Below are 9,884 nucleotides of genomic sequence, written 5' to 3' on the forward strand. Positions count from 1 at the left end.
CTCCGAGTGACCTCCGGCTCCCGGGCCTGTAAAACCACCAGCCGGTGCTTACTATTCAGCTGAGCTATTAAGTAGAGTACAAAAGTAGGGACAAGATTTGCAATCTGTTAATGTTTTCTTAAGATCTTGTTAAGTAAGGGCTAAATCCATCATTAATGGAAGTAATAATAAATTAGGTGCTGTAATTAGCAGTCCAAATGTGTACCTTTGTAAAAGGTTATCTTTAATGTCTTTTTTTTTTCATTAATGTAATTGTGTGTTTTGGATAATCATAGCTGAGGGGGAGAACTGGGAATTGCAAAAGTAAGATTGCTTAGTCAAACAGAAACGAACGTACTCCAAATAAGCCACCACGTAATTAATTAGAATATTGTTGGAGTAGTTAAGATCTTTTGGAGGGAAAAGAGACAGACAATTTAAAAGTAATTTTTAGTATTTTCCATTTATGGAGATTGGGTACATAAAGCACACCCACAGAATTTGGCATGTAGTGGGTATTTAAAAAAACATTCCAGCCCTTATGAAGTTAGTGTTTGTGATAATCAGAGAATGTAAATCTTCTATCATTGGCTTACTAAAGCTTCTTTGTTCCCAGAGCCTTCCATGCTTCAGTGGGGCTCTTATCTCATTGTATACTAAGGCTGACTTGATTTGTCTCACTTCTCAGACTTGGAGCTTCCTTTCTTTTTTTAGAGAGAGAGAGAGAATGTGCAGCCACGAAAGGGGGAGATTGGAGGTGGGGAGAGGGAGAGGGAGAGAGAATCCTAAGCAGGCTCCACGCTCAGTGTGGAGCCTAACGCAGGCTCTGTCTCACAACCCGAGATAATGACCTAAGCCAAAATCAAAAGAGCTGATGCTCAACCGACTGAGCCACCCAGGCGCCCCAGACTTGGAGCTTTCTTAAGAAGAGGACCCTGTATTACTCATCTCTCTTCCCCTGGCAACTCACATCATTTGGCAGGTAATATGTTCTAAATAAGTACTTGTTAAATTTGTTGATTCCAGTTTTTTTCTGTTCATTATTTCATACTGACCATCTGATTTCAACTAATCGAGAGTCAAAATTGAATCTGTTTTGATAAGAACAGCATCATCTCCTACCTATGTTATCTCCACAGCCTACCTACTTTTATCTCTCTGGCTTTCTTTGGCTTCCCCACACCGCTCCTCCATTACCAGAAACTCAATCCTCATGATGCCGTCTTTCCAAAACAAGATTTGATTCCATCATTCTCTTGCTCAGAAATTTCTCATGCTTTCATATTCCCTCTGGGTTAAATATCTCAACTCCTTTTAATGACATGCAAGGCCTTTCCATGAGTAGACTCTTATTTTCCTCTCTAGTTTCTTCTGCTACTTACCACGTTTACTTTACACTCTAACTATACCGCATCTGTGTTGCATTTCCACGTCTCTGAACTTTTTTGACCCTGGAACATCTCCCCGAGCCCCAACACACACACACACCTTGCTTTTCTTGCTTCTTACCTGTTCTTCATCCTGCAGCCTGATAGTTAGCTCTGTTATGAATCTTTTCCTGATTCTCACAGCAGGCTTAGGCTCCTTTCTTTTGCCCCCCTCCATGACTCGTCCTGGCCCAGGCTTACACATATCTCATTAAATCACATTTCTGATTGTACTAAAATTGTGGGTTTGCCTGTCTATCTTCCCTCAAGGCGATGGGCTCCTTGAGAGTAGGGTAATATTTGGCCTGTACTAGTAACTCAAGACATATTTGTTGAATGAATGAATGTATGAAGAGTGAATGCATCTGATAGGTGGGATTATAAAAACGTCTTCATAAAGTCAGAAAATCAAAAAGAAAATAAAAACCTTGTAATCTGGATATTTGTTGAAATGACTGATATTCCAAATCATGGTGGTAAAGGCAGCAATAAAAGGAACAAAAAGTATCAAGAATTCAGTCCTTTCCCAGAGGCACATAAACCAGATGTCCTAACACTTTTTTTTCCCCTCTTACTTTCTGCTTTAAGAAAGAAAGAGACAGGACAACACAGCCCACAGGAAATTTTCCATGACATTAAAGAAGATCACGAAAGCCGCTCTGCAGCTGGTGAGATCAGTGAAAATAAACTCGGTGACTTAATGTAAACTGTCACTTGCTTCTACAGAAAAGAAACATGGTACAAGTGTTCGTGGAAAATGGTGCAGCCTGCTGGGGGTCCATACTGGTTTCTGCTGGGGGTCCATACTGGTTTCTGAGGACTGGGTCTATATCTGAGCCATATTTGTTTTCCTGCTCGTGCCTGACACAGATCGTGTCTATGTAGTGGGTGTTTGTGAAATGCAGGAGGACAGGAATAATCTGACCTGTTATCTTAGAGGCATCGGATAAGTAACCTAAAGAGCATTGGATATCGTTTTGGTCTCTGGATTCTGGTACCTACGCGATACAAATGCTGGTGGGAGCTCGTCACTAAAAACAAACAAACAAAAACAAATTAAGTGGTTACTAAAAATGTATAATGTCTACCAATGCTATAAACATGAGAAGGAAAATGAATCTGGCCAAAGGTATTTTAAAAATGAGGCTTCTTGTGTGATTAGAAACATCATGTCCTATCATGTGTCTGCTGCTTTGCTCGATCTTATTAACTTTGGGACAGAGGGTGGGGAACCACGGCAGCTTTCATCTCGTGCGTTCAGCCAAGAGCCTGTCTCAGCCCTGGAAGCAGATGGTTTTCTCCTTTCCTTTCACCAAAATCTTTCATCCAACTACCCCTTTTCAATTCTTCTTAAAGTCTGTTATTATTCACCTAACTTATTCAACAAATATTCATTGAACACCTACTCTGTGCCAGCCTCTCTTCTAGTCTCTGGGGACACAGAAGCTTCCCTGCTATTTCTGACCTCAAGAGTCATGCAATCTAGTCCTGCAAGATCAATGATAAACAATTAGTACATCGTGTGCCAGCGTGAGTGTGCCTGTGTGCGAGCGTGTGCGTATATGTGTGTGTGTGTGTGTAAGACTTATAAGGGGCAGGAGGCAAGGGCTATGAGGCTGGAGGGACAAAGAATCTTTTAGACTGGATTTTCAGGAAAGATTTTCCAAGGAGGTAACATGTTCCCTCATCTTATCCCCCTTTTCGCTTCCATCCGTGTGACTGACGCAGACTCTAGCTTAGATGGACCTGACGCTCATAGCAATTCCTGCTGCGTCAGTTTCTGCTTTCCTCATCCTCCCATGGCTGCCATCCATTTCTATAGAAAAAAACAATTCTCTTCCCATGCCTGCAGTACTTCATGAAGCCACAAAGAAAATCAAATAGCTACAGCCAAGAGTCTGAGGGCCCCAGGATACACACACATACACGCACACGTGCGCGCGCGCACACACACACACACACACAGACACACACTCCAGAGCCATTTTTATGTCAGTTAAGTGAATATTATGAAGATTAAATGAGATAATGCTTTAAAATATTTTGTGCAGTGCTTGATAACTAGTCAGTACTCAATAAATATTAGATATTATTATTATAATCAAGGCCTTAATTATTATCTCATAGACATTTGTAAAGAGCTTGCTGGATGTCTAATTCTTTGAAATACTCCTATTTAGGCATCACATTCTCCAAGTGTTTCCTGCGTGCAGAGCTGTGGTAGGTGCTGTGGGGACCAGCGGAGTACTGGAAAAGACAGAGCTCCTCTCTCTTCATCGCTCATGAGACAAAGTGAGCAGCACCAGTATAAGAGAAATGTGGAGGAACACTTCTCTTTACAAAGCAGCCTCATCGGAAGCACCAGTGAAGACAGCCAAATGAGAGACGCAGCTCTTTCAGGGAAGATGATTAAAATGTTGTCTCCTAGACCATTTCATCTCTTAATCATAACTCTCCCTCCCGTGGAGAAGCATAAAATCTTGGAAACACAGTAGGAGGTCATTCTGTTATTTACCCACTTTGAAAATGGGGAGAGGGGCGCCTGGGTGGCTCAGACAGTTAAGCGTCCAATTCTTAATTTTGGCTCAGGTCATGATCTCAGGGTTGTGAGGTCAGGCTCTGAGCTGGGGTGGAGCTTGCTTAAGATTCTCTCTATTCCTCTCCTTCTGCTCCTTCTCTCTCTCTCTCTCTCTCTCTCTCTCTCTCACTCTCCCCCTCTAAAAAAAAAAGGAGAAAAAAAGAAAAAGAAAAAAAGAAAAAAATAGGGGAGCTAACTTACCTACTAGACAAGAGGTAAGTACTCAAGGAGAATTTGGGGTGATTCAAAGTGACTCTAATGTATTTGTCATATAACCACTTTCTTTCTGGGTTGGACTCATTTGCAATTTCAATTGGGATAGTTTGTCACAGACAGAAGAAAACAAGATTTGTGATTCAAACGTTTCAATCTCTATGCCAACGGGGATCTAGAGTTTTCAACATATTAATGAGAAATGGTAGAACTTACCAGAGTGGCTATATTCCGATAGACCTGCTCCAGAAATTCTGCTGATGAATTTCTGAAGCTGAACTACTACTTTGATTTGTAATTTGCTTTTTTTTTTAAAAGATTTTATTTATTTATTTAACAGGGAGAGAGACAGCCAGCGAGAGAGGGAACACAAGCAGGGGGAGTGGGAAAGGAAGAAGCAGGCTCTCAGCAAATCAGGGAGCCCGATGCGGGGCTCGGTTCCAGGACCCTGGGATCACGCCCTGAGCCGAAGGCAGACACTTAACGACTGAGCCACCGAGGCGCCCGTGTAATTTACTTTCTTCTCAGTCTCTATGTTTTCGTTATTCTTTCTATGTAACAAGTCACCCCAAAACTTAGTAGCTTAGGACAGAAATATTTCTTATCTCTACCATTTCTGTGGGCCAACTGTTTGGGAAGAAGGGCTTGGCTGGGTGGTTCCAACTCTGGGTGCTCATGCAGGTGCGGAGGATAGGACAAGCTGGGACTGGAGCCACTGGCTGTCTTCGTGTCATCCCAGGACTTGCTGGGTGATCTTTCTGTGTGGGTTAAATTGGGCCTCCTCCTAGCATGACTGCCCTGGGGCAGCTGGCTCCTCGCAGGGCCGCTCAGGACTCTGGCATGAATATTCCAGTTCACAAGGTGACATAGGCTGAGAAGTGACACCGCATCGCTCCTGCTACCTTCTGGTGCTTACAAGTACGTCACCAGCCTGCCCATGTTCAGGATTGAAGGGGGAGTCGCTAGGTCCTCGAGGAGAGTGTGGGATGGGAGATAATGTTGGGGTTGTCCTTGGAGAATACCAGCTGCCACAGCGCTGAGAGCAGGATGCAAGAGCAGGCTTAGCCTCGGAGACTGCCAACTTCTTGACGGAATGAAAATGCACCTTCTAGCATTGGTAGCTGGAAACTAAAAATAAGAAGTCAAGGAGGCCTAGCTATCAGGTCATGAAACACTGAAGGGGAAATACAACCTTTATTCTGCTTTCTTTTCTTTACTACCGCCATGTATTATTCTATCATGAAAAATAATGATCCCAGATCTTTGTAATAGCATCACCATTTCAAACACTGACAACAGACCTAAAAAAAAAAAAAAAAAAGTTGATTCTGAGAAGTTTTATCCTGCTGCCTGAAAGAAGAAGCAAAAAAGCAAAAAAATGGAGACATCTTATCTCACAGTCACAGGAGGAAAGTGAGAAAACTGTGCATATATTATGGGATACCATAGAGGGCTGAAACTGGGGCTTGAGTCCTTGATTTATGCTTTGTGCTTTGCTATTTTCAAAATGTTTTTGTTCTGGTGGGGCTGATTGGAAATGTGGCGGAAACCACACATTCCTGAATTATGAATTAATATAAATCAACTTTCAGATATGGGACTCTGTCAGTTGAAAAATGAATTAAAATAGGGGATTATGTGTTTCTTTTTCATCCTATGTGAGTATTTCAGCCTCTCCTAGTAATTGTGTTCAGGATGACTTGGAACATATGATGCTGTGGAATTCAGTTCTAGTAATAGACAACTACCAATATACTTCTGATCTCGATGCGAGGAATCAGTATTTGTCATCTATTTCATTCCATTCTGATTTCGAACGTGAGCACGCCTCATGCGTGCTCAGGAGAAGGCATACTCTCCCACAACAAATGGTCCACTTAGATTGGTTTCTGGCCCCAATTTGCTTCCAATGTTAGCATAGTATTTACTTTAAATTTTCAAACCATGTTTCCAATATGGCTTTAAATTCTCTCCACGCCCCCCCCCCATTGAAAGAAGGAAAATATCTAAAATGGGTGCAAAAATTTGTGGAAGGGGTTGCGCTAGTTTTTCATCCTGCTTGCTGAACTTTAAGCCCTTCTGCTTTTTAGAAAGATTCTTGGGCGCAGATCCAAAGAAAGGCTGCCCTCCAAATGAGTGAAATAAGTCCGTCCTTACCTGTGGGATAAATGCCTTGGGAAGCAAACACTGCCTGGGTAGCAGGACAGTCCCTAGAGTCTCCCTGCTCCTGCGGCAAATAACCCCGGAGGGAGAAGCAGACATCAGAGCTCGTGGAAGCAGAACCATGCATCCAATCAGCAGAGCACTTCACAACTTTCCCACCCTCTTGTAAACAGAGAACCTCGGGGTTTTTCTGCAGTAGTTCTACCTCAGAGTGGAGTATGGCTGCTTGGAATTCCACTCTGAGAATCTGAATGGTCTCTTAGCGCAGATGGTTTGTAGGAGCTTTCTTCCTGAAGCCAATACGGTCAGAAATTTGCTCCAAAAGAAAGTGAGAATGTCAACAGCAGTAATGTCTTCATTTTATCTTATTCAAACCTACTTGTATGTAAGCCCAGACCATTTTCTTCCCAGATCTGCCTACAGTTACAGTTAGACTATCAAGGCAAATTGAGAAACAGTTTGTTCTTTTGTCACCAGGGAGTTAGATAAATGCAGCTGAACCCCTTAGACAGCTCTCAGGCGTTATCAAGTACAGTGAACATCAACGGCATCTCTGGGTCCATCGTGGATTGCAACTGTCTCCAAGTTGAACTCGAAGCTTATAGTTCATCAAATACCACCCACTCAAAGCCAGGAATCACTTGCTGGGGGTCCACTTCCTCCAAATACGGCCATCTTCATGTATGCAGGGGAGAAACTGGCTTTCAGTAACTGTTGTTCAAACCTCAAATGCACGGAAAATAAGCTAGCTTCAAAACAGCGGAAGAATGACAAATTTTATCTTTGGTGACCAGATGTTAGGTGCGAACGGAGGACGGCAGTGAATGGCGTTTGCAGCAGCATTAAGTGACCAGCCTTCCAGTGAAGAATGGAAAGTGATGTAAGGATGTTTCTGTCTAACTTCAGAAGCTTCAGTCACACAGACATTCAGGATGTTTGCAGATTTCCAGGGAGAACAAGCAAAATTAGAACACTCGAGTCAAAGAAGCATCCCAAATCCGATGACTCACTTTTCTCTTTCATTTAAATAAAAGCTCTGAACACAAATATGTGACCTCAATACATCTAAATATATGACTAGGAAAAGAAAATAGGTTCTCAAAGAAGTAACAAAAAAGGTGAGCGGTAAGTAGCAATTTCTTAAAGATCTCGGAGTCTAGGCAAAGATGTTGGTGATTTAGCCATTTAGGATAATCATTAAAAGTTTAGCCTCAGGACTTTGCTGTGTTCAACACACTCACTTAGCACTAAGCCTGCCCTTGAACAGGTTATTTAAGTTTTGTTCATCTCAGTTTCTTTATCTGTAAAGTGGGAATATTAGTAGTGTCCATCTCCTGGGAAGATACTCCTTGGAAGAGTGGATCAACTAGGATAATGTGTACACAGCCCTTAACAAAGTGCCTGGACCACGGTAACTACCCCACAAAAGCTAAGAGCTACGATGATGATGAAAATAATAATGAGCATCATTTAGAAAATAAATCTTCTTAAGAGCCCAGTACCTATAACCCTGGAAGATTCCATTTATTCTGCAAAATAAAATTTACAGATTTAATTTTTATGTTTTTGTGACTTTAATACAGCGATGGGGACTATACAGACTGGTTTTACCTTTTAAATTAATCAGGCTGTTGTGTAAATGTATTAAAGTCAGTCAAAAGATTAATTATATATAAAACCCCAGGCAACAGCTCAAAGTGACAATCAGAAAATACTGGATTGGGGGGCATCTGAGTGGCTCATTTGGGTAAGCTTCTGACTCTTGATTTCAGCTCAGGTCATAATCTCCAGGTTGTGAGATCGAGCCCCATGTGGGGCTCTGTGCTGGGTGTGGAGTCTGCTTAAGATTCTTTCTCTTCCTCTCTCTCTGCCCTTCCCCCTGCTTGTGTGCTCCCTCTTAAAAAAAAAAAAAATTGGGCTGTAATGCTGTAATGTCCCTGAACACAAATCAGGCATATCAAAGATACACAAATGAAGTAAAGCATAGGAATAACCTTTTCTGGTCTTCAAGGCCTTCTGTCCTGAGTGGAGACCCAAGGATAAAGAAGCCAAGATACTTCACTGTAATGCCTCAGAGCCTTAATTAGCAGAGAAGGGTGCAAGTATAGCCCATTTCTTCCTCGGAAGTAGTTCACATTTGTCCTTTCCGCTGCATACCCCTTGGTACTATCCTACCAGGTTCTCATCCCCTCACCGCCAGATTCCCATCATCATTTAACTGTTCACCATATGTGAGACTATCTCTTTCATAACCCTAATCCTAACCTAACCTGTCCTTTAGGAAGCTTCTGAAGCAATTAGCACAAGCTTTTTTAACAGCAAGTCTTTCATCTCATCCTTCCTTTCATTTAAGATTCCTCATTACCTCATACATAAATCAAAACTATACTGTTTTTCAAGACTGCAAAGAAATTTTTCTCTTTCCTTGAAATCATTTCTATATTGCTGCTTTTTACATTTTGTTAAAGAATTATATATTATAAAAATGTGACAAATAGCTATAAATTCAAAGTAATATAAATAAAAATGTCAACAAGAAATGTTATAGAATTTGTCAGGCTAAATATAAAATTAATCTGGATATTAAAGCACACAAGAATATGAAGAAGTTATTTTTTAAAAATTAAGGGGAATTTTATCTCCATGTAGTAAAGCATCTTCTTAAGTTATAGTGATTATAACTGTCTGGTGTTTACACAAAAATGGAACAATTGATCTATTGAACATAGTAAAGCTCAGAAATAGACAATATAGACACTGAAGTTTAGTAAATGATAAAGGTAGCACTTCACATCAGAGAGAAAAAGTATTAACTATTCAGTAAATGATTTTGTGTCTATGGCTATTCATTTAGGAAGAAAAAGGAAACTATTTAAATTATAATACGCACAAAAGTGAACTCTAGGTGGATTAAAGAGTTAAATAAAAATTCAAAACTATTAAAGAATTGGGAGAAAACATGAGCAGATATGTTTATAATTCTAAAACGGACAAAGTCTACTAATCAAGATGCAAAATACGAATGTCATGAAGAAAAATATTCATAATGTAACTGTGCAAATGACAAAGCTCCTGAACCCTAACAAAGTTAATGGCCAAGGAATGGACCAGAGGAAATATTTGTAACACACATTTAAAAAGAAACACACAAAAAAATTGGAGATTATCTAAGTGTTACACAAGGATATGGAAGGATGAAGGATATGCAAATTAGTCAAGTACCCTTTAAAGAAATTTGGCAGTTTCTATTAAAATAATTATCTACACTAGAAAAATATTCCTATATATATGCCAAGTGATATTTGTAAACATATTCCCCATCATTATTGGGACAAGTGAAAATTACTGAGCACCTAAGAGGACTGATGACTAAATTATGTATATTCATATGAAATAATTATGTAGCAGTTAGAAGAATAAGAATGATCTATTTGAAAATAGGAAAATAGTTTCAAGACATATTAACTTAAAAAATATTGCTAAACTAAATGAACAATATGATCCTATTTTTGTAAGCAAGACAA

At 40.4% G+C, this 9,884-nt stretch overlaps 1 long non-coding RNA gene across 1 annotated transcript; it reads left to right on the forward strand.

The window, feature by feature from the left end:
- Positions 1-643: 643 nt before the first annotated feature.
- LOC123797685 (uncharacterized) lies at positions 644-8,605 on the forward strand. The gene is made up of 3 exons (XR_006781023.2): positions 644-961; positions 1,995-2,074; positions 3,587-8,605. It is a non-coding gene; the product is annotated as an uncharacterized LOC123797685 (long non-coding RNA).
- Positions 8,606-9,884: the final 1,279 nt, after the last annotated feature.

The sequence above is a fragment of the Ursus americanus genome, chromosome 9 (genome assembly GCF_024610735.1).
Source record: "Ursus americanus isolate L20-20 chromosome 9, mUrsAme1.1.p, whole genome shotgun sequence".
In the NCBI taxonomy this organism is placed as follows: domain Eukaryota; kingdom Metazoa; phylum Chordata; class Mammalia; order Carnivora; family Ursidae; genus Ursus; species Ursus americanus.